General features: G+C 36.2%; 1 pseudogene; it reads left to right on the top strand.

Moving 5' to 3' along the window:
• LOC140855422 (uncharacterized) overlaps nucleotides 1-26556 on the top strand; it is a 54886-nt pseudogene extending 28330 nt beyond the window's left edge.
• The last annotated feature ends 287 nt before the right edge of the window (nucleotides 26557-26843 follow it).

The raw sequence follows: 26843 nt of genomic DNA, 5'->3' as shown, positions 1-26843 counted from the left end.
GGTGCAAGGCTCATGGAGCTATCCCAATCGGGGGTTTGTGGTCATCGCTCGAGTAAGCAAGCAAGCTGTTGCATCCAATCTCCTGTTGTGTCCGTCGTCGGTGCAGAGCACCTGCAAAATGAAGTCCGCACTGACCGAAATTACATCCGATGGAATCCTCTAATACTTAAGTCAGTGAGTGATGAATAGCAGATGAATATTTAAAGAAGCAGAATTTCAGCCCTTAAGAGGTCTTGCCAAATGCTGTTCATTTACCTCTTTTATAGACGAGTAGTTGGTAACGTCTGTAACGATTAGACATGTGGGTCCTTTGTTTCGACATTATGTGATCATGGGATGGATGGTTATATTTGCCACTGATCATATTCTGACCATTATGCACTTTCTGCGCTCGCAGTTTCTATAAGCCGACTATATGTCGGTATCAAAATATGTCATATGTCAATCGTATGTCGGTAGTTGTGGAAGTCGAATAACCATCGATCGGCAACTCTGATATGCCGCTGGTCATCGATTTGAAATTAGTCAAGTTGTTATAGTTGGAGTTTGTTAATGGCTGAGGATAGTCGACCGTTGGTCGGCCAAGCTGATTGATAGTTGGTAGTTTGTACTTATGAGACCGATTGAAAGTCGGAATTGGAGAGTCGGCTGAATTATCCCAACAGTTGCCCCCACTTCCAAGTCCAAGACAGTCTAACATATGGATTGTCACGTGGTTTGACTGTTGGACAAAGAAAGTTGTCACGTATTGTCTCAAGCTCTGATTCGACTGCAGATATTAATGATTTTTTGAAATACGAAGGATCTTCAGTCATTTTATATTTCGATATCTGTCAAATCATCATAGGGTGTCGCTTTGAGAAGATAGTTCGGTGTTCCGATGAATTCGGACGATTCGATTCTGACTAGTCAATTTTGACCACATGTCTAGATTCATTAGCTTATGTCATTCATGCGGATTGTGGTGAGGTGGCGTGATTGGAGGGTAGGTGCATCGAGCCGTTCGATCAATGGTCAATTTTGATGTAGCTACTTGTCAAAATCTGGAGAAGCCCTGATTTAAATAACTTCATTCGGACCGTTGAGGGATCCTATATATATAAAGTCACTTTTATTGGACTTTCTGCTTTCGCACTCATCATTTTCCTCTACAATAGAAGGTTCTGCCCTAGGTGCTGAGAGCTTTCCCCGTTCGCATGATTTCTTTGTTCTAGGTCGAGTTCTTATTTCTTCCTCTAGGTTTTTCTTTTCTTCTTCTTTTCAATGGCAAGTAGGGGGAAAAAGTGAAGCTTTATCTTCTCGAGATAGTCGGTCGGAGAATCCGACTGACGATTCTCCTTCGGGTCTGGAGATGAAGGTTTTTCTTGTCCGGATCCAATGTTAATCGGTCTGAGAATAGTGCATATCCCAAAACAATTTTAGCTTTTTGCTCCTGGTCCGGACGGTTGGGTGAACTCTCTTCCTTCGGATCAGGTTGCATTCTATATAGAGGACCTCGGGCTGGTTTTCGATTTTCGATTTTAGAGTTTATCCGAAATATTCTTGATTATTACCGACTTTCTCCTGCTCAATTAGCTCCGAATTTCATTCGGCTTATTATCAGTTTTGCTCCGTTGTATCGTCTTATCCCGACCAACCCTCATCCTTCTCTTTTTCGAGCTTTCTTCGTCCTCCATTCTCACCTAAAAGCCAAGGGTTAGTGATTTTCAACCTAAGGAAGGGTTTATCTTTTATCTCCGATCTTCCATCGTCCATTCATGGATGGAAGAACTAATTTTTTCTTCATTTCTTCTTTATCTCCTTGGGGCTTTTCTTTATGCTGGGGTGATCCGAGAACCGACCCCAATGAGCATAATTAGGTTGACATCATCAATCGAGAAGATTTTCTTCGACTTAAAGATATGAATGTCCCAACGCAATGAGAGCTGATGACGGAGCAGGCTCTCTATAATGCCGGACTTAGTTCGGTAACTTTTTTAGATATAACATAATCGATTGCTTTTTGTTTTTTGTTTGCTTTTGAACTTTGTACTGAACTTTATCTTTTGATTATAGCTATGCGATTGACAGCACGTGTCTCAACCACGACATCCATCTACATGCTGCTAAGAAGAGAGCAGCGACCGACGCCAGGCCATCCCGACCACTGAAGAGAAGTCGGGGTGACACTGAGTTGGTACTGACGAGGGTGTCCGACATCCTATCAGTGATAGCTCTCAGCATCGAGCTGGTTATAGTGTTGTCAGCTCCGACATTGCTTCCTCCAATTGAAGTGCCGTTGGCTAGAGTTGAGACGGCGAGAGATGAATGAAAGAAAAATGGGTAGTTCAAAGTATGTATTTTTTAAAATTTTATAATTAAAAATAAAAGATTAAATACTTTAATCTTCTAAATATGCTTGCATCAAATTTAAACTATCAATTAAGGATCTATGATATAAAAAATTTATGAATAAAATCTGATATAAAATAAAAAAATTACATCGATCACATGGATGCCTGAATCTGAGCTAACCTTTAGATCAAATCGGTTGAGTTCAGAACTCATCATCTTTTAGCGGATCGATGATCTCCACTACTGGTAGGCATGGTATGAAGCTCTCACTGATGTCAAGCAGCCACACAGATCGTTCGGTCTCTATAGATCATCCACTCGAAGCCCTGATCGGATCTTCCTTCGCGGGAGTGCTAGCTTGCATCGAAGGCTCTAGATAGCTGATCCAAACTCCTTTCTTCAGATCTTCCAAACTCCTTCGGATTAGAAGATGATGTTTTATAAAGAGGTAGTGGTGTGGGAGATTGAACAAGACTCACTCTTGTATTTTTCTTCTCACAAAATCTAGAGTTGAAACCCTAAACCCTACACCTCACGCCTGAGAGAAAGAACACTTTCTCTGTTTCTCACGCATGGAAGCCAACCCACTCTCAACTTTTTATGCCCCAACTCTTAGATTTCTCATGCCAAAAATCACTACTAATCTCACACAAAATTGATTCCTTCTTAAGGGTGGCGTCCCATGGAAGATAAGGATAAGAAAAAGGTAGTTTCGATTCAATTACAAATGTTGGTTGATCCTTATAGAGAAAGTGATGGCGTGAACTTTATCTTCATCTTATGAACTTAGAGAGAGATCGATCAACATCAGAATGGTGCAAAAAATCTCACACAAAAATACTTTATACATGAAAAAGGTGATGGCGTGAAGAGAAGAGTCTAACTCAATTTGGACTCTAGGTTTTCATTCAAATTCAAATCCATTTGAACTCAAATTTAAACCAACCAATTTTTAATTCAAAAAAAATCAGATGTGGATGTGGAAAAGTTTTTGGGCATGAAAAAAATTCATGTAAAAATTTTTTCTCGCGTAAAGAATAAGAGGACACAGATAAAGAAGGCGCAAGGGATTTGAATTCAAATTATTTTCTCATCCAATTAGATTCTTAACCCAACCAAATTAGGTTAGACCCAATTGGATCACTAAACCTAATCTAATTAGATAGTAAATAGCTTTAATTAAATTTTAATCAAATTAAAAATTAATCGAGCTCAAGTTCTGATCAAATCAAGAATCGAACATCCTTAGTAATCAGGTCATCTCATAACCTAATTGGATCAAACCAAATTGAATCCAATTCAATTAGATTTGATCCACACCTCAATACTCAATCAAATTAAGCTAATTAGTAATCTAATTACTAATCAATCCTCCTATAATTCACCAATAATTAGTGAATTGATTTATTATAATTTTTGCACATGGTTAATCATCAATCAAATTGATTGTTTTATCCTAGAATGATTCTTAATCGTCGATCAGCCATATGATCAGTCAGAAACTTCTTTTGAATGTAACCCCATAGATTCGAACCTAAGTCGGTAGTATAGAAATAATCTTTCTATACCAATCAAAGTGACCATCTAGCAATGATATCCGATGTCCGGATAGGTCGAAAGATTGCGAAGCATCATTCAAGAACCTATTGGCATATGGTTACCGTATAATTCATCCATTTGATCTAAATGCTCAAAGTGATCTAGGATTTAATTGTCAACCCTAATATGGTCACCCACATTGTATTTCAATTTGTAAAATCTATCACATGGATTACCCCAATCGAAGTTTTACTGAATTGAAACATATCGATATATTAACTCCTTATTTGGAGGGGTCAATTCTATCTTGACTCGCACACCAACTTTTCAAATACTTGATGATGCCTAGAAATCTTTCATCACTGAATTAAAAATTTAGATAGTCTGGCACCAAAGCACAGTGAATTGCTTGCAAATCACCATGGTGATCTCAGATCGGAGGGACAACACTTATACTCATTTCTTTCACGAGCTACTCTTAACAACAGAGTGCTCAGCAGTTGGTCACGTTCAGTGAGATGTACTCCTACATCTTACTTGCATGCCATGCCAGTGTCTCCACACTCTTTCATTAAGAGGGCAACTAATATACATGGCACACAACAACCTATACTTGATATAGCTATCATCTTAATAATAGTATATCATTTGGTCGTAAACTTAAGGTTTAAAGACTAAATGATATATCCTCCTATATCGAATCAAGTAGTCCTAAGAACTTTATCATATAACAGAAGTTCAAAATAAGATGTACATAGTGATGAAAAAATTAAATAATATTTATTAATTCAATAATTCATATATAATTATAATAATAAGCTCAATCATCAACAGACTGACGATTGACTTTGGGACATAATTTTCAACAACTCTCACTTGGACTAAAGCCAATCAGTATAGTATCGTATATCCATCTTTGATTTAGTCTTTAAACTCCTTGATACTGAGGACTTTAGTAAATGGATCGGTCAAATTCTTCTTTCTGTCGATCTTTTGAAGCTCAACATCACCTCGATCCATGATCTTCTGAACCAGATGGTAGCGGTGCAGAATATGCTTAGTTTGCTGATGTGACTTCGGTTCCTTCGCTTGAGCAATGGCGCCAGTGCTGTCGCAGTACAACAAGATAGAGCCATCAAGGAAGGGTGCCACTCTGAGCTTGTTGATGAATTTTTGTAACCATACAGTTTCCTTCACAACATTGGATGCCACGATATATTCTGCCTCGCAAGTAGAGTCGGCCATAGAGTACTGCTTGAAACTCTTCTAGTAGATTACTCCACCATTCAGGATATAAATATATTCCGACATGCTCTTACTATCGTCATGATCTAATTAAAAACTGAAGTCTGTAAATCTCATAAGTTTTAAGTCAGATCTCTATAAATAAACCATTAATCTTTAGTATTTCTCAAATACTTAAGGATGATCTTTATGACTTTCCAGTGGTTCTCACTTGGATTGGACTAGTATCTACTCACTACCCTTAGTGAGTATGCCACATCCGGTAGCATACATGTCATGGCGTAAATAATAGATCTCACTACCGAAGCATATGAAATTCTACTCATACGCTCTCTCTCTTGAGGAGTTGTCAGACAATCACTCTTCAGAAGAGAAATTCTTTGACCTATCAGAAGATAGCTTTTCTTGAAATTCTTCATGCTGAATATTTTCTGCACAGTATCAATGTACGTCGATTAGGATAATCTAAGCAACTTTTTAGATCTATTTCTATAGATCTTTATTCCAAGGATGAAGGATGCTTCTTCCAAGTTCTTCATGGAGAACTGTGATGATAATCAAACTTTTATTCTCTGTAATGCAGGGATGTTATTCTTGATTAAGAGAATGTCATCTACATACAAATAAAAAATACTATCATAGAGTTATTAACCTACTTATATATGTCGGGTTCTTTTCCATTCTTAATGAAACCATACGTTCTGATCACTTTATTAAAACGCATGTTCCAACTTCGAGATGCCTGCTTAAGTCCATAAATGGACCTCTGAAACTTGCACACCTTAGACTCATCTATGGATATAAAACCTTCAGATTGTATCATATACACCTCTTCTTCCAGCTCTCCATTTAAGAAGGCTGTTTTCACATCCATTTGTCAGATTTCATAGTCCAGATGTACTGCTATCGCAAGTATGATCCGAATGGACTTGAGCATTGCCACAAAAGAAAATATCTCATCATAGTCAATACCATAACGCTGATGATAACCTTTGATAATCAGACGAGCTATATAGGTCTCCACCTTTTCGTCTGCGCCCCTCTTCTTTTTAAAGATCCATTTATACTCTATGAATTTTATCCCTTCAGGTGGGTCAATCAATGTCCATACACTGTTGACTTTCATGAACTTCATTTTAGATTTCATGGCTTCCAGCCACTTATTGGAGTCAGATCTCTGCATCGCATCGATATAGGTGATCGAATCCTTATTATTCTCATCAAGTTCAACTGGATCACCGTCTCAGACTAAAAAATCATAGTATCTATCCGATTGATGCGGTACTCTATCGGATCTCTTTAAGGATGTTTCTACAACAGGTTCTGGATTTGATCTAATCAAGTCCAACTCTATGAGTTTACTAGATTGTGTCGGTTTTTCTATCGATCGAGCTTCATCAAATTTAATCTTTGAGGTATTAATTCTTTCTCCAAAGAACTCCTTTTGTAGAAAGATTATCCTATTGCTAATGAACACCTTCTGTTCATCAATAAGGTAGAAGTAATATCCCTTAATCTCTTTTAAGTACCCTACAAATAGACACTTGTCGTCAGACCTAGGTTCAAGCTTATCAGCTTTCAAATGTTTGACATAGGCCAGATATCCCCAAACCCTAAAGTGAGAGAGTGCTGGCTTACATCCTATCCACATCTCATGTGGTGTTTTACTTACGGACTTACTCGAAACTTTATTTAAAATATAACAAGCTGACTCGAGTGTATATTCTCAAAAAAAGATCGACAGACTTGCAAAGCCTATCATAGATCGAACTATATCTAACAGGGTTCGATTTCTCCTTTTCGATACACCATTATGCTGTGGTATTCCAGAAGGAATCCATTGCGAAAGAATTTTATTCTTTTCTGACTCTATCAGAAACTCACTGGAGAGGTATTCTCTTCCTCGATCGGATTGAAAAGTTTTAATACTCTTCAGTTTGTTTTTCTATTTCATTACGGAATCGTTTGAACAATTCAAACGATTCTGACTTATGTGTCATTAAGTAGACATGCCCATACCTAGATAGGTCGTCTGTAAATATAATAAAATAATAATATCCATCTCTGACACTAGTGTTCATCGATTCACATATATCAGTATGTATCAGACCTAGAACTTTACTAGCTCGCTCACCTTTTTCAGTAAAAGGTGACTTGGTATTTTTTCAAGAAGACAGGACTCATAGGTTGGAAGTGATTCACAATCACTGACTTCGAGGATTCTCTCTTGTGTCAATCTATTTATTCTATTTTTATTAACATGACCTAACCTACAGTACCAAAGATAGATATCAGAGATATCACTAATTCTAGGATATTTGCTGGATGTGTATATTACACTAGTAGATTGCAACAATACGTAAATACCATTGTTCAGCTGTCTATTTATCACATTAACATCATTCATAATGATATTAAAATTATTTTTTTATTAAAATTTTATAACCGTACATGACTAAGAGGTCTACAGAAATAATGTTCAATAAAAAGGAAGGATAAAAGTAACATTCACTAAGAATAATTACATTGAACTTGAATACAAGCTTAACCATCCCTAACAGTAGAACTGAAATTGGTCTTCCATCTCCAATATTAAGAAACATTTTCACCTTTTTCAAATCTCCTACTAACCTACAGATCCTGCAATGAATTGTAAATATTAAAAGGACTTCCGATATCTAATACTCAGGTAGTAAAATTACAAAGTGTTATCATATAATTACTTTATCCAGCAATAACTTGCTTCTTTCTCGATCTATTCAGATCCAAAGAGGCAATGTACTGAAAATAATTTCTCTTGCAGTAGAAGCATTCTGCCTGACTCTGATCAGACTTGAATTTCTTAGTCTAACAAAGCTTGGGTGCCCCAGCACTTTGCATCCTTTTCTTGTTCTTCTTTCCTTTCTTAAAGGGTCGACGTCCAGAAGAAGACCCTCCCATAACATTCACTAACTTCTTATAGAGCTGGTGATCCTTCTTAAAATTCTACAGCAATTTCAGCAAACTGTGGTAGTTGACCGCAGGCTTTGTCCATTCAAAAATGAGTAAGAAAAGGGAGGTAGGACTTGGGCAGAGAGTTTAGAATGGCATCTTTTTCTAACTGCTCATGCAAGAAAAATCGAGCTTGCTTAAACACTCAATCATCTTGATCATGTATAGTACATGATCGGTGACTAACGCTCCTTCTCTCATTCAAGCATTAAAGATGGCACAACTAGTCTTATGCCTCTCAACGTCGTCGGATGTGCCAAAAAACTCGTTTAACATTTACAATATATCCTGCAGCTAAACATTCTCGAAACGATGGCTAAACTCATCATTCATTGCCATCAGCATAATACAACGAACCATAGTTCATTCGTTGAGCTACTTTTGATAAGTGTCTCTGATTGTGCTATACGCATTCGGAGCTGGTTCCTTGAGTATCGGATCTGTCAACACATACAAGATCTGTTCGTACTCCAGGACTATTTTGAGCTTTCGATACCAGCTATCGAATTTAGTCCCATCAATTTATCACTATCTAATAATGATCAGAGCGACAAGGTGGCGGCCATGACTGTAAAAGAAAAATCAAAACCTAATTAGTATATGAATTGATTAAGCCTAAAGACATAGATTTTAGTCAAAAGGTTCTTCCACTATTTTATTCGAATTGATAGCCTCTACTTTCAATTTGAGAAATTACAATAATTCTTTAGTAGGTACTATAATCCACATGGACTGCACATGGGTCCGAGTGTAGCTCGGCCAACCCTTATGGACCCATGGGTAGGTTCTTAACCAATTATTTCACCAAACAATTTTTAGCATTCAATTTTACCCCAGACACCTCTTCAGCAGGCATGTGGCACCTTTAATAAAAATTTTGGATAGGTCCAACCATTAACATGTCAGAATTTAGTGTATTTAACAAACGAGTGATCAGGTCCGAGTGTGGCTCGGCCAACCTGACCATCATCAGAAAGACACAACTAAATCAACATATTATGAATGATAATTTTGACAGCTAGATAAGCACCAGATGTGTGGCACCTCTAATAATCATCTAAGCTATTGGACCTATTATCACCCAACTTAATGGGATGTAATGATCTAATTATCACCATAACTATTTTATTTTTAGGGACCTAACAATTTTAGAGGATTTAATTAGTGAAATTGAGAGATAAGAAAAGACTTGATCAATTAATCTTAATCCTCCCACTGACTTCACCAAATCAGATTAAAGAAGATTAGGGATAAGCTGGTCCAGCCAACCAGTCATATAGATCCTTCCACTGACTTCATCAAGTCATGAAGAGGACTCAAGACAGGTTGAACTAGGGGCACTTAAATCAGTCATACTGATTTTCTAGTTAGCATAGGTCAACCCCAATTATTAAGTAATCTAATCAAAATATAATTCATCATGTTGGTCAGATAAGTGAGATCGATGGAAAGGATATGCCATTAACTCGACATAGATTTAATCTATGTGAGTAGCTTCCAATTAATGACCACTGATTAAAGCTGTCATACTTACCTTAGACACCAATTGGTTATTCTTTTTTAATTTGATCAACTTATAGACTTGGATTCGACCACAGAGCTACGATCAAAGTCTATATTAGTCTAATCAAAGATATAGACTTAACCAACTATCACTATTAAAATTGATCAAGAGAAGAAATTGATCCAATCAGAATTAACTTTTAATTAGATTTGATCAATTACTAACATGGTCCATTATCAATGATTTCTAACCCTAGATCTAACTCAATTAAATGGATTTGACTCGAGCAAACACATTAACCCATGAATTATAAAATTAATGCCTTAGATCTTTGATTCTCAAATCTAGATCGTCTAATTTTCAATAAAATTTTGGGCTGACATGGGTTCGGATTTGGTGTTTGAAAATAATTTTTAATTTTATAAACTATTTTTATAATCAATTATCTAATGATCAAAATATTAATTTTAGATCTAATATATATTATTTTAGATCCAAAATAAAATTTTAAAATTTTTTTCATTATTCATCATCATGAAAAAGACCGTACAACATCCCTACTCGCCATAAGAGATCCCATCGAATAGATAAATAGAGTTGCGAAACCCTAATTTCTCTTATGATCAGATAGCTATTAGGATCTATCCAATCAGATTACTATACTAAGATTTTAAATTAATTATTTAAATCTAATTTAAATAATTAAAATTAGATTTTATAAAGATTAGCACAAATTAGGACAATCTTTGTATTGTAAGGAGTAAATCTTACAGCAGGACAACCTTATATCAGTTTGTGCGATCAGATCTATAATTAATTTCAGATCTAAATATCATATATCAGATCTAATCTAAATTAAATTATAGATCTAAATATATGTAATATCAGATTATATGTAAAAAAATTTATGTCATGAGAAACCACGCTCTGATACCATTGAAGGAAAAATAGGTAGTTCAAAGCATGTATTTTTAAAATTTTACAGTCAAAAATAAAATATTAAATATTTTAATCTTCTAAACACACCTTGAATCAGATCTAAACTACCAATTAAGGATCTATGATATGAAAAATTTATATATAAAATCTGATATAAAATAGAAAAATTACATCGATCACATCGATGCCCTGATCTGATCTAACCTTTAGATCACATCGACTGAGTTCAGAACTCATCACTTTTTTATGGATCGATGATCTCTCCTGCTGATAGGTATAGTATGAAGCTCTCACTAATGTCGAGTAGCCACACAGATCATCCGATCTCTACAGATCGTCCATTCGAAGTCCTGATCGGATCTTCCTTCATAGGAGTGCTAGCTTGCTTCGAAGGCTCTAGATGGCTGATCCAAGCTCCTTTCTTTGGATCTTCTAGACTCTTTTAGATTAGAAGATGAAGCTTTACAAGGAGGTGGTGGTGTGAAAGATTGAACAAGACTCACTCTTATATTTTTCTTCTCATAAAATCTAGAGTTGAAACCCTAGACCCTACACCTCACGCTCGAGAGGAAGAATACTTTCTCTATTTCTCATGCACGAAAACCCAACCCACTCTCAACTTTTCATATCCTAACTCTCAAATTTTTTATGCTAAAAATTACTACTAATCTCACACAAAACTGATCCCTTCATAAGGGTGGCATCCCATAGAAGATAAAGATAAGAAAAGGTAGTTTCGATTCAATTTCAAACGATGGTTGATCCTTATCATCAATTCAAATCAAATTTGAATTAAATTTTGAATCAAACCTTATTTTATCTTATGAACTTAGAGAGAGGTCGACCAACATCAGAATAAATCTCATGCAAAAATACTTTATACATGGAGAAAGGTGATGGCGTGAAGAGAAGAGTCCAACTCAATTTGGACTCTAGATTTTTATTCAAATTCAAATCTATTTGAACTCAAATTTAAATTAACCAATTTTTAATTCAAAAAGAATCAGATATAGACATGGAAAGCTTTTGAGCATGAGAAAAATTCAAATAAATTTTTTTTCTCGCGTGAAGAATAAGGGGGCGCAGATAAGGAGGTGCAAGAAATTTGAATTCGAATTATTTTCTCATCTAATTAGATTCTTAACCCAACCAAATTAAGTTAGACCCAATTTGATCACTAAACCTAATCTAATTAGATAGCAAATAATCTCGATTAAATTTTAATCAAATCAAAAATTAATCAAACTTAAGTCCTGCTCAAATTAGAAATCGAATACCCTTAGCGATTAGGTCATCTCATAACCTAATCGGATCAAACTAAATTGAATCCAATTTAATTAGATTTGATCCAAACCTCAATGCTCAATCAAATTAAGCTAATTAGTAATCTAATTACTAATCAACCCTCCTACAATTCACCAATAATTAGTGAATTGATTTATTGTAACTTTTGCACAGGGTTAATCATCAATCGAATTGACTGTTTTATCCTAGAATGATTCTTAATCGTTGATCAGCCATATAATCAGTTAGAAATTTTTTTTGAAAGTGACCTCATAGGTTCGAACTTAAGTCGGTAGTATAAGAACAATCTTTCTATGCCAATCAAAGTGACCATCTAGCAATGATACCCGACGTCCGGATAGGTCGAAAGATTGCGAAGCATTATTCAAGAACCTATTGACATATGGTTACCGTATAATTTATCTCTTTGACCCAAATACTCAAAGTGACCTAGAGTTTAACTGTCAACCCTGATATGGTCATCCACATTATATTTCAATTTTTAAAATTCATCACATGGATTACCCCAGTCGAGGTTTTACTGAATTGAAATACATTGATACTTTAACTCCTACTTATTCAGAGGGGTCAATTTCATCTTGACTCACACACCGACTTTTCAAGTACTTGATTGTGTCCAAAAATTTTTCATCATTGAATTAGAAATTCAGATAGTCTAACATCAAAGCACAGTGAGTTACTTGCAAGTCACCGTGCTGATCTCAGGTCGGAGGGACACTTATACTCATATCCTTCGTAAGCTACTCTTGACAGCAGAGTACTCAACAGTTGGTCACATTCAGTGAGATGTACTCTTATATCTCATTTGTATACCATTCCAGTGTCTCCACACTCTTTGGTTAAGAGGACAACCAACGTATATGGCATACAACGACCTATACTTGATATAGCTATCGTCCTAATAATAGTATATTATTTGATCGTAAACTTAAGGTTTAAGAACTAAACGATATATCGAATCAAATAGTCTTAAGGACTTCATCATATAACAGGAGTTCAAAATAAGATGTACACAGTGATAAAAAAATTAAATAATATTTATTAATTTAATAATTTATATATAATTATAATAATAAGCTCAACCGTCAATAGACTGACGACTGATTTTGGGACATAATTTCTAGCAATGAAAATACTACATTAGAACCATCAGCAGCTCCATCAGTCGGGGTTCGGGTCGATTTTGTAGTCACAATCAAACTAAAACTATCTGCTGCTATGCAAGTCATTCCTCAAGTGGCACGGTCTCAGGTGTAGTCGAGCATCGATTTTATGGCGGTTTCAAGTGAAAGACTGTCGATTAGGGATCGAAGAAATACACCGGCTACTTTTGTCGATAATGGATCATTGGTGGGTCTTCCCACTCTCTTTGACATCTGAGTCCCTATCGGTGAGTCGGCCTTGGCCAATTCATTATTGACCAAACGACTCATCGAAGCTGCACTTCTCCTGACTGACAGAGAGAATAGAAAAGATCGGACAGTGTCCGAAATGTTCTCTTCCTTTTACCCGATGATGCTTGGGGTAAGTTTGACTTCTTTCTTCTTTTTCTTTTCTTTTTTTTTGACTTATTCTTTTCTTTCAGTGGGCACACAATATGCACGCTCTAGAGAGTGGATATCGAAAAATCATCGAGCTTTGTCGGGCGTGGATGGACAAGGCGGCGATTACCAATGCTGAGAAAGTTGTTGCCATCGAACAACTCCAAGCGACAGCCGAACGGGAGAAGATGCTTCAGGAAGAGATCTCCCATGTGATGGCCGAACTACAGTTCTCCAAAGCCGAATTAGGATTGGCTCAACAGAGCATCACGTCTCTTGAATCCTGGATCAAAAGCAAAAAATATTCCATCAATCAGCTCCAAAGAGAGAGAGATGGATGCATAGAAGAGCTTGAGGTGGAGCACAGAAAGCATCGGGCCACCATGGAGATGTTGGCACTGGCCGATGCAGAGTCGGCCTCCACCAAGGAAGAAGCTGAATCGACGAAAGGTGCTCTGAGTCTGGCCATGAAGAATTTCAAAAGATCACAAGAATTCAATGATGAAATTCTTGAGGATGGATTTACCTCCTACCATGTTGGATATGAGGATGGCAGAGATACAGTCAAAAAATTGTATCCAAACTTGGATTTGAGCAGCATCATTTCCCCTAGTTTGGGTGAAGAGGTTATTGAGGAGACCACCACACAGAATGAAGGAGATGCACCAACTACACCAGAATTTGCTCCAACTACCAAAGTTATATCGGAGCAAGGTGAAGAAGAAGCTGACTAGTAACTGGTGTAATATATTTTTCTTTTTCTTTTTGTAATCGGACAACAAGTCCAATTTTATAATCAGACCTTGGGTCCAATTTTGTAATCTCTTCTTCAATGAATGCAAAAAAAATTTTCATGGAATCTCTTTTTACACTTGTACAATACAATGTTGTTGAATAACGGTCGGATTATCGATCATCCATCGATGAATTGAATGTCGATCAATAATCGTAGTAGAATTTATCCGCTAGTCGGGTGTCAACCGACTTAGCTTGTATACTTTAGGTATTTGATAGATGGTGATAAGTCGAATATCTTTTGATTGATCATAGTCAAGTTGGTGCATTTTCTACTTGATCGAGATCAAGTCGGCATAATGTTCCACTTAGCTAAAGCTAAGTCAGTATGAGTAGTCATTCGACTTAAGCCAGTTTTTACAATGAAAAATCGAGATATAGTCGGTAAGTCGATTTTTACAATGAAAAATTGAGATATAGTTGGTACAAACTGACCGATTATTTATCAATTTGATATCATCGTTCGACTTAAGTCTATTTTTACAATAAAAAATCAAGATATAGTCAGTAAAAATTGATCGATTATTTATCGATCTGATGCTATTTTTGTAGATGACTTGTAGTTGACCGAAGATTTCAAGATTTAGAGTCGCAATATTTCATTTCGAATATCATATATGTACAACTTTATTGATAGTATATCTTCAAATTATTGACATTCCAAGTCTAAGGGATAATTGTCCTATCTAAAATTTTTAGACGATATGCATCCAGACGAAGTGTCTCTGTTATCTGTAGGGTCCTTCCTAATTTGGAGATAATTTTTTTTGATCCAGAGGTTTTGAAACTTCTATTTTTTTTAGGATCAGATCTCTTAGACGAAAGACCTTCGGCTTGACTTTTGCATTATAATACCGAACTATTGTTTGTCGATATGCTACCATCCGAACTTGAGCTTGCTATCAGACTTTTGAAAGTAAGTTTAGGTCAGCTCTCCGACATTCAGAATTGCTCGGCTCATTATACTCTTCCACTCTTACTAATGGCAATCTGATTTCAAGTGAAATCATCGCCTCAGTTTCATAAGCTAGGTTGAATGACGATTCTCCTGTCGATATATGATGAGTTATCCGATATGCCCATAAGATCAGATATAATTTTTTCATCCAGAGGTCTTTAGCTTCATTCAGTCTGATTTTGAGATCATGTAAGATTGTTCGGTTTGTTACTTCCACTTCACCATTGGACTGTGGATGACCGACTGAGGTGAGCTTGTGCATAGTATGAAATTTCACACAAAATTTTTTGAAGTTCTGATTATCAAATTATCGATCATTATCGGTGATGATGGTATGTGGTAGACTGAATCTATATATGATTGATTTTGGAATGAAGTCTTTCATTTTACTTTCGATGATTTGTGTCAAAGATTTAGCTTTCACCCATTTGGTGAAGTAATCAATAGCAACCATTATAAATTTTCTCTAATCAGATGCCAGAGGAAAAAAATCAAGTATGTCGATTCTCCATTATGCGAAGGGCCATGGTGGAACAATTGATGTCAGCTGGTTGATCGGTTGATATTGTATATTAGCATACTTCTGACATGATTCATATCTTCAGATAAGTTCAGCTGCATCTTTCTTTATGGTGGATCAATAATATCCTTGTTGCATGACTTTATAAATCAATGATTTATCCCCCAAATGATTTCTACAAATCTCTTCATGAACTTCTCAGAGTGCATAGTCGCATCTATTGTTTCAAACACTTTAGCAAGGGAAGAGAGAATGACTTTTTATAGAATTGTTCATTAAAATATATTGTGAGGCCATCCATCATAGTCGTTTGGCTTTTGAGGGATCTGTAGGTAGAGTTTCATCAGTCAAATACTGGATGATCGAGTCCATCCAGCTTGACCATCATTGATTTACAGTACTTCTTTGATTTTAGCAATACTCGATTGTTCGAGACATTCGATGAACGTCCGACCCAACAAGCTGAATGAAGTAGTTGCGAGTCAGAAAAGTACATCAGCTTGAGCATTCTCTGCTCTTAGAATGTGAAAGATCTCAAAATATTTCAAGATCGATGTAAGATCTTTCACTTTTTGTAGGTACTTCATCATAATAGGATTTTGGGCTTCAAACTCATACTTAACTTATCCAATAATCAATTGCGAGTCGGTAAAGACCTTCAAGTTATCGATGTCAAGTTTCTTGACAATCTTCAAGCCAGCTAGAAGAGTTTCATACTCGACTTGGTTATTTGAAACTTTAAAATTAAATCGAAGGACATATTCAGTTACAATCTCTTCGGAATTGGTGAGGATGAGACCAGCTCCACTACCTTATACGTTAGATGCTCCATCAATATAAAGCACCCACACCGATGCTAAGTCAGTCTCAAGAGTTTCAATTTGCTTCGATTTGTCGTTGAGTTCATCCTCAAGATTATTATTGAATATGGTGTACTCGGTAATAAAATCAGCTAAAACTTGTGCCTTCATTGATGGTCATGAATGATATTGAATATCAAACTCTCTGAGTTTTATTGCTCATTTTGCCATTCAACCTGAAGTATCAGGTCGGTATAGAATTGCCTTCAATGGCTGATCTGTTAAGATGACTATTAGATGTATTTGAAAGTATGGATGAAGTCATTGTGATGATATGATCAGAGCGTAGATCATCTTTTTCACTCTTGAATATCTTATTTCAGCATTATAAAGTATCTTGCTGGTGTAATAATCGACAGTTGAATTTGATTTTTATCCTCTTAGATGAATACTGAACTAACTGTCTCTGTCGAAATCACCAGATAGAGATACAGAGTTTCTCCCATCTTTGATTTTGTAAGTAATGGTAGGATGTCAAATATCTTTTTAAATTTTTTAAAGATTGTCGGTACTCATCTGATCATAAAATATCTTTTGCTTGTCTCAAAATTTTAAAAAAGGATAAACACCTTTCTGCCGACCTTGAGATGAACTGGCTGAGTGCGGCAATCCTTCCATTGAGTTGTTGTATCTCTTTCTTGGAGCTTGTATGCTTCATATTGATGATAGCCTTTATTTTTTAGGATTAACTTCAATTCCTCGTTGTGACATAAAAAATTTGAAAGTTATTCCGAATGCACATTTAGTCAGATTCAATTTCATCTGATGTCATCGAAGTGTGTCGAATGCTTCTTCTAAGTTTCGAACATGATCAAAGATTTGGAGATTTTTCATCAGCATATCATCAATGTAGACTTCTATATTACGTCCAATTTGTGCTTTGAACAGTTTGTTGACCAGCCGTTGATAAGTAGCTCCGACATTCTTTAAACTGAATGGCATTACTTTGTAACAGTAGATGCCTTTCTTGATTATGAAGGCAATGTATTCTTCATTTTTGAGTACCATCCGAATCTGATTATTGCCTACAAAGGTATCCATAAAGCTCAAAAGTCGATGTCCTGAAGTCGCATCAACTAGTTGGTCGATCTTTGGTAAGGAGAAATTATCCTTCAGACAAGGTTTATTTAGATTTGTGTAGTCGATGCAGATTCTTCATTTTTTATTGATTTTTCTCACCATCACTACATTGGCGAGCCAATCGGGATAATTAGCTTCTCTGATGAAGCCGACCATAAAGAGTTTGTCGACTTCTTCATCGATGATCTTCTATCTTTCAGGAGCAAAAGGTCTCTTCTTTTGTCTCACCGACTTAATTTTAGGATTAATATTCAGTCGGTGGGTTATTACTTTCAAAAAAAATTTTGATATGTCGGTTGCCGACTAAGCAAAAATATCGATATTTATTCTTAATAGATTCACCAGTTGTTATCGCTCCGGATCAGACAATTGTGATCCAACTTTAACCATTTTCTCAGAATCTTCTTCTTTTAATGGGATAGAAATCAGTTGCTCGGTTGGTTCATCCCTTTCTTCATTTTCTCTTTAGTCTAATTTATCGATGGATAAAGAGTCTTTAGATTGATTATTTTTGTAGAGACCATGAAGCAACGTCGAGCAAGTTGTTGATCTCCATGCATTTCTCTGACTCCATTTCTTGTTGAAAATTAGATCAATAAATGATATGTTGAGACTACCACTCTCAGGGCATTAAGTCTAGATCGTCCAAGTATGGCATTGTAGGCCGATAGAACTCGGACGATCGTGAATATCAGGAGCACAGTACTTTGTTATGGATCTGCTCCCACAGTTAGTGGGAGAGTAATTTTTTCTTCCACGGTAACTGCATCTTCGGTAAAACTGACTAATGGTGTAAAAACTCTTCTGAGTCGGTCAGTCGATATCGCATTCGAGAGAAAGTCGAGTAAAAAAAAATATCAATTAAACTTTCATTATCGACTAAATTTTTTTTTACATTTTAGTTTGCTATCATTGTCGAGACGACGATAGCATCATCATGGGGAGTTTGTATTCTCCGAACATTATTTTTCAAAAAAAAGATTACATTGTCAAGTCATCATTTCTTTGCCGACTCTTCTTCAGAAGTTGTCCCCAGTCCTTCGGTCACTCAGAGATCATGTTGATCATTCCCGCCATTGGTCGATTGTTGATTATTTCTCAACTTGTGGCTGGAGCTATTGGTCGGTGGGAGGTTGAGTCAGACGATCTCATCAGAATTTTTTGAGGTAGCCACATCAAATCAGGACTTCTATTTCATCTCTGAGTTGTATGTATTATTCGATATCGTGACCGTAATCACGATGAAACCGATAATACTTCTTGTCATGACTCCTCTGTGGCGCTTTCATCGACAGGGGATGTCGAAGATACTCCTCTCCTTCGATCTTCATTAAGATCTATGTACGGAGAGCAGAAAGAGGAGTATAGAAGTTGTACCTGCTGCCATAGTTGTTCGACCTTGGACTCCATCGTTGGAGTGAAGCTCGCTTATTAATCGCTGATCGATTTGGTTTGATCGGAGCTTCATTTTTTTTTTGTTTCTTTTTCTGAATTTTTTCTTCTGTCTGGCACCGATCAGAAGTGCCTTCATCTGTGCGAATACACTTGTATGTGCGCACTAAGAGTTCAGCATAGGTCCGAGAGAGAGTCTTATCCAAAGAGTAGGTGAATCTAGATCCCCTCAGACGTCTTTTTATGGCTGAGATGGTCATATCTTCATTGAGATCCTTGACCTCAAGCATGATCGTGTTGAAGCGAGCCACGAAATCTCTCAATATCTCTGTCTCACCTTGTTTGATAGAAAAGAGACTATCTGATGTTTGTGGCACCTTTCGGCTAGTACTGAAATGGGCCATGAAGAAATGCTCGAGTTGCTCGAAGGACTTTATGCTCTTTGACTGAAGTCTAGAATATCAAGTTCGAGCAGCTTTCCGAATAGTTGCCGGAAAGTCAATACATAAGAGGATGTCGGTTGCCCCTTGAATCATCATGAAAGCCTTATAGCTCTCCAAATGATCAATTAGATCAGTGTAGCCGTCATATGGCTCCATCTGCGGTATCTTGAATCGAGATGGGATTGGTTCGTCTAGGATACATTGGGAGAGAGGTTGGGCAGTGTAGAAGTCATAGTCGTTGGAAGACTTTTGACCTTCTACTTGAAGTCAGGCAAGTTGGCGGTCGATCTCCTTGAACTTATGCTCGTAGTCATCAAGCCGCCGTTGCTGAAAAAATTTAGGGGTAGAATCTCCTAAAGAATTTGAAGATAGAGAAGAAAAAGGTACACACGGCTTTCTTCCCTTCTTATTGTAATATATATGGAAAGAAAAAGGAGATCGCCGCGAAGGATGAGCGGCATGATGAGAATGTCAAGAACACGATTGCTTGACTCGATGAGAACGTCAAGATGGTCGTCGTTCTGGAGAGTGTGCCTGGATGGCATTGAATGAGCTATCGATTCCTCCGCCAGTGGTTGCTATTGTTGTTGTGTCAGTTGTTGTTGAAAAATGTGGACTGTCTCCGTCAACAATTTCATTTGCTGTCTTAGAGCAGCAATTTGTGTGTCCACAGTGATTACAGGATGCGAAGAGCTGGACTCTGCCAATAGAAGTGGAGGAAGGAGATCTTTCCGGTGGAAAGATTGCCTCGTGGATCCTGTAGAATTATTTTGAGCTCTGATCTTTGCCATGTTTGCTCATATTCTCTCCCTACCTGGTGTACCAATCTGTTGCATCCAATCCTCTGTTACATCCATCACCGGTGAAAAGCACCTACAAAATGAAGTCCGCACTGATCAAAATTATGTCCAATGAGGACCCTCTGATGTTTAACTCAGTGGGGAGTGATGAACAGCAGATGAATATTCAAAGAAGCAGAGTTTCAGCCCTCAAGAGTCTTTACCAAATGCTGTTCATTTACCTCCTTTTATAGATGAATAGTTAGTAATCGTTTGTAACGGTTAGACACGTGGGTTCCGTTTATTTCGATATTATGTGATCGTGGGATGGGTGGTTATACCCGTCACTGATCATGTTCTAGCCATTATGCGCTTTCTACGCTGGCAGTTTCTGATAAGCTGATTATATGTCGGTAATCAGAATATGTCATATGTCGATCGTATGTCGATAGTTGTGGAAGTCTGAATGACCATCGGTCGGCAACTCTGATATACCGATAGTCATCGATCTGAATCAGTCGAGTTGTTATAGTTGGAGTTTGTTGATGGCTGAAGATAGCCAACTATTGGTCGGCAAGCAAATTGATAGTCGGCAGTTGGTGTTTATGAGATCGATTGAAAGTTGAAATCGAAGAGTCAGCTGAATTGCCCAAACATAAGCAAACTCCTTCTTCCTCACTATTATTTCTTTCTATTGCTGTTGTTTTTTTTTTCCTTCTTTTTTAATATCTTTCCCTGCCCTTTTTTTTTCTTTCTTTCTCTCTTTCTTTCTTTTTCTTTATTTTTTTGTCGTCTTCACCGGCAAATATTAATAGCTGTTTTCATCCAATGGAAGAGAAGTGCTACTGTTACAAGAGAACAATACAAGATAAAAGGAGAGCATATTTATCTTTATATTTGGATGTCTGGATGGAAATTATACGTGCCCGTAACTCTAACCCTCAGTCAATGAGATGAAATATATTTTCTTTCTTTTAATGAAAGTAAGATGTAACTTTGCCGTAGGGGAAAAAAGGTTAGACTGGGAAGCATTCTTGTCTGTAGATCATATTCTAGACATGAGTCAAGCTGCTGTAGAACTTAAAAATGACGTATTGAAGAACCCCGATATCAGCCACATCGTTAAGGAGCTTCATTCTCTTGTATGATCTGCGACAATCTGTGGGGATTCTTTTGCTTCTGCAACTTAAATCACCTGTCAGAAAGGAAGAAACTGACTTTGCTAAAAACAGAGTAACTATGTGAGATCACGTATGAACATATATTTAGTCCCATATTGATTATTCATGAAGAAGATTTTGAGTACTTAGGTCAAAGAGTCCAAATAATATCTTACAATCAGTCTTTTTGGATGAGATCCTGGATTGTTACAAATGATATCAAAGCGGATCCGATCCATAATCTATGTGGACTGGAAGATATTGCAGCATGCATGGTATTCTATACCGGTCGAACCGGTCCGTATACCCCATACCGAACCGTTTCGATGGGGAGTCAGTCTGATTCAGACCAAATTTTTGGAAAATAGGTTGAATCGGACTGAACCGGTTGGTTCGGTACGATATCGGCCCGAACTGTCCAATACCAGACAATTTGGTCTGGTTTGGTACGGTTCAACCCGATTTTCTTTTTTTTTTTTTTGTATCTGTGGTAGGATTTTTTTTTTTTTTTTTATTAGTACGGTACGATACAGTCCGATGTAGTATAGTACCATATCGTACCGACCGACAACTGATATAGATTCTAGTATCGAGTCTGTGAATCTTGACAGCATGGGATTATAGAGGTTAATCATAAGCTGATCATGGTGTTTATGAATGAATGCACGAATTTGGATCCTTAATCTGACGAGAACGCTAGGACTTAAATAGAGAGAGTATATGAGGACCTGTGTGGGCATGTATGTAGTCTCATATTGCTTATTTGTTGAAAAGATTTTGGATACTTATAGAAGATAAAAAATTCAGATAATATCTTTCGATTAGTTTTTTTAGATGAGGTCCTAAATTGTTATTGAATACATCAGATGTATATGATATAGTAATAGTCATCTAATTATCCTAGACTACGGTGAAGAGGTTCTTCATGAGTTATCTTTTTTTTTTTTTTTTTTTTTTTTTTTTTTTTTTTTTTTTTTTTTAATGTTTCAGACTGTTTTGGTTGCTGTTGTATTATTATTATTATTATTATTTTTTTAATCTTTTTTCTAGTTCCCCCTAACTCCTAATTTGTTATCGACACTGCAAATGGTCTTCATCATTGTATATTGTCTACTTTCTTCCCAAGCAGGATAACATTATATTTGTTAAATTAATACATTGATTGCACTATTAAGTCCTATCATATTGTACCAAATAAATATGTAAGCTATTTTCTATTTTGACAGGTGACAAGTGATGCCCAGGATGGCTTCAGCTGATATAATGTGTGTTGATGCCAAAGCTACAAGGGAAAAGTTTACAGGCATAATTAGGTAGTGCGTAATGCACAAAATTAAGCTATTTTGATATTTGAGGAGTTTTTTTTTTTAATAAAGAAAATGGATGATGTTTTGCATGACTGTCACAGAGCAAGGATTTTGTTTTGTCATGGCCCTGCAACTCATCCTTTAGCTCAGATTTTTATTTATTGTACTGAACCTTTCTAGAATATTTTCTTCAACAAACATGAACTGTTTTCGGTTGTATTGGGAGTAAGATATTAATATTTTTTATGTAATTCTTCTTTGACATATGGTGTGATTTCAAATATGATAGACACAAACAACAATCTTTATTGAGTTATTCTACTGACTCAGGACTGGCTTTATAATTCTAAATTTACCATCGGTTATCGTCTAAGATCATTGCTTCCAAAATGGAGGGAGTCGTAGAATTACCATTAACTATTTTCGATTTATAATGTTTCCTCTTCTTTAGTGACTCTTTAATTTAATTTATTGATCTTTTGGCATTTCTGGCATGTTTAAAGCATATAAAATAGTTGCACCAACCATTTCTAGTATCTTGACTCCCTGATTGCCATACTTGTCTCCTCCATCTAGACATTCTCACTTTTGCTACTGCTACTTGTGCTTACTGGTTCTCTTGACTTCAACAAAGGTAATGATGCTAAGGAAATTACAAACTTCCATTCACTGGTTATTTTGGATCATGCATGATGGAAGTAGAAATTTTGTTGTGCTTATATTTCATGGAAAAATAGTTGTTTCAACAGTGGCTATCTATCTTACCAAAAAAAAAAAAAAAAAGGACATCTACGGATGTTATAATTCATTGCAGAATTCTGTATGCCATTTATGCTGACTTCTTGCAGATGTTACCAAAATTATCTTTTGTTTTGGATGTTGATTGCTTTATTTTAACAGACAACACGATGTTCGTGCAACTGAAATTGATAAAGTGGATATGTATTTGTCATTTCATCCTGGTGACATTGTCAGAGCCTTAGTTGTATCCTAAAATAATACCTGATGCATTACTTCTATTTTTCTTTTTTATGAACCTTTTGAGATTTCTGGTATATCTTTTTACTATTGTGTAGTAGTTTTAATTCTTCCAACTACTGGTATATTTTTTTACTATCATATGTCAGTTATAATTTTTTACGAGTACTTCTGATGGTTGTATATGAACAATTGTGAAGATATTAATTACTTTTTCTTTTTTTTTCTTTTCTTTTTTGCCTAACTTTGTATAGTACATGTAACCTGTTGATTTCTTGAAACCAGATATTTGCTTGCAGACATCTTTGAGCAGTGGTTTTAAGAGAAATAATATATCATGTTCCATCGACTGATCAAGGGGAACCCTCTACATGAAAAATCTGCTATAGCTCTTGGTCTTGATTCAATATAACTTTCTTCTAATTATCATTTTCTGTTAGGTATGATAATCTGCATAAACAAATCATATGCTGAATTTAATCAAACCTCTAGTTATGTAAATGTGTAAATGCATAAACAAATCAATAAGCTAATGAATAGGAACACTGTGAACTCCATATCTATGATAGCTAGGCAACATTAAACCTGCCTAAGAAGCTTATGCAATCATACTGCTGAAGTTTAGGTGAACTTAACAAAATAAAATAAGCAACAGCATAGTAGATGAATCTCTAGGTAAGTCATGATATACACTAAATTTATGGTAGTGAACAATGTACTGGCAGATATAAATGAGGCAGAAGAAAATGTTATGCAGAAGAATAATGCAAAGTCAAATCATGCCAATATAAGGAGCAGTCTCTTGATAATTAAATTTGTTGATAGTTAAATTGATAATTAAATTGTGGCAGTTTGTTGAATTAATTGCTATTAGGAAGTAATTATTTTTTACCTGCTAATGTCTTGGAAATTATGTTGAAGTAATTGAAACTGACCAAAAGACGACCCGTATTTGGTATTCTTTGCTAATATATTGTGTTTTGAGCACAAGTATATATCTTTTTTAGCAATGTTATATTGGGAAATGCGGTTTTTGATATTAATAGATGTGACAGGTTTATGCTAATTATTTGATAAGTAACCTTAGATATCTATCACTATGTCACACGACTTCAGGCGTCTCGAAATGTAGTTGAACCCGATGATGGCAAAGTATTTAAGCAAGATGCGTTTCACTGCTTCATGTTCTACTTTCCTATCACATGGTCCACATCATGTTGTCTTACAACTTGATGGAAGTATTTGCCTTATTCTGTTATATATATATATATATATATATAATGACGTGCTCTTTTTTGCAATATGGAATTACAAGAGAACATTAGTCAAATTTAATTCCTGCAATAAGCTCTCTCTTGGAGATGCAAGGGCGTATTACCTTTCCACTGCAAAAAATGAATAGGGAGTAGTATCCGCTCAAAGTATAGCAGGTACAAGTGGAACTTTAATTCATCATTTGTTCCATGATTGCAGCATGCCATTTGATTCCATGCAGTCATCAGCAAACCTATGTTCATGAAGTTTCCTTGATTTATGCATCAGAAAACCTTGATTCAGTATTCATGTCTCCTTGAGATTGTTACAAGTAACGTTGAGAATTTTTGGTGTAGTTATTAGGCATATAATTGTGGCTGTTAATGCAAAATGTAACTTGAGTTCGCTTCCGTTGTCTTTTCAAGTTTCCAGTCTGATTAACATTTTTCAATAATGGAAGTTGCATGATGTCCACTGCCCTTTTTACTGTTAGTTGGACTCAGAAGGCTTTGCATTGAATTAGAAGCCACAACCTTCACAATTTTAAGTACTTTGATGGATGTTGCTTGTACCCATGGTCCTCTTGATGTAGTTATGTACCTACTTGGGGAGGATTTGTGGCTGTAAGGCTAGAAATAGAGCTAAGAAGGCCTAAGAAAAACTAGAGGAAGCGATAAGAATTGTAGTTAATGAATATGAAAATTTGTGTTATCAAATGGTTGAGCATTTTCCTGATAGAGTAGGAAATATAGGAGATATGCATTCATTGCCACCATGGTATATTTTGTGAGTATTCAGAAGCACTGAAGTTTGGAGGATTTTATTTTACCTCTTTTGAGTCGAGCCTGAAAATTTCTGTTTCTTCAAAATAGTGGCCAATGAGAACATTTTTAGTCTATATCAATATATATTTGCCTCTGATGAGAAATGCATGCATGAAAACCTAAGGTCCTAGAAAGGAGAAAGCCTGGGTTTGTTTTGAGTGTTCTGGAAAGAGGAGGCCATTGCTTAAAATGACATAGAAGGAAGCCATGGGAAAAGATATAGAGGGCTTGTAATGTGTAAATGTAGCCTGTATTAGGAATTTGCAAAGAAAGATCCATTAAGTTCTCCATAGTATTTCGAGGCATCAAATTCTCAAGAAAGAAACAAAATGTCATTGTTCTGCTAATGTTCGAGGATCCTGGATGGTTCTTCTTGAGGATAGTGTGTTCCTATGCAGAATTGCATCTAGAGATAATAAATATTGAATCAGAGTTGTTTCTGGTGCGCCAATTGATAACTTGATTCATGTACTGCATCATATTAATATTCTACGGTTCCACAGTTCAACAACAGAGCATCCAAATAATGTGATGACATGCACATGCACATATGCACATAAGCATCTGCAACTCTGTGGAGAGAGGTTTGCATGGTGTGTATACTCCATAATAAATTGATGGCATTGCTGGTGCAGCACATTCACGTCAATAGTTATTAGTTGTGAATTAAGACCTGGAATAGGAAATTTACCAAACAACTGCTTTCTATGTTGCTTCAGGTGCTACTATGGTTTCAATCAGTTGGACAGAGATGCAATGCCCACTGACTGGCCAGATTGAACAGAGAAAAGTTGCGAAGGCAGACTAGATGTTGCTCTTTGGGAGATGAAGCAGGCAAATGGTGAATGAGCATTATTGTGGATGTCCACTTATTTGTAAGTTTCTATTTCTTTTGCGCCTTGCGGTTGATTACCACTTCACATCATTGTAAGAAAAATGGCAGGGTTCTGGTTGCTAATATATGTCTAATTATGGTGGTAGTGCATGGTTGTTATAGAAATTGCTTGATAATTAACTAGCTTCTGACTGGTGATTTTGTATCTTTTTAATTCTTAATTACCCCTAATTATCTAAAGTAAGTTCTGGTCAGAGGAT

The sequence above is a fragment of the Elaeis guineensis genome, chromosome 2 (genome assembly GCF_000442705.2).
Source record: "Elaeis guineensis isolate ETL-2024a chromosome 2, EG11, whole genome shotgun sequence".
Taxonomy (NCBI): Eukaryota; Viridiplantae; Streptophyta; class Magnoliopsida; order Arecales; family Arecaceae; genus Elaeis; species Elaeis guineensis.
This window is presented reverse-complemented; position numbering and strand designations above follow the sequence as displayed.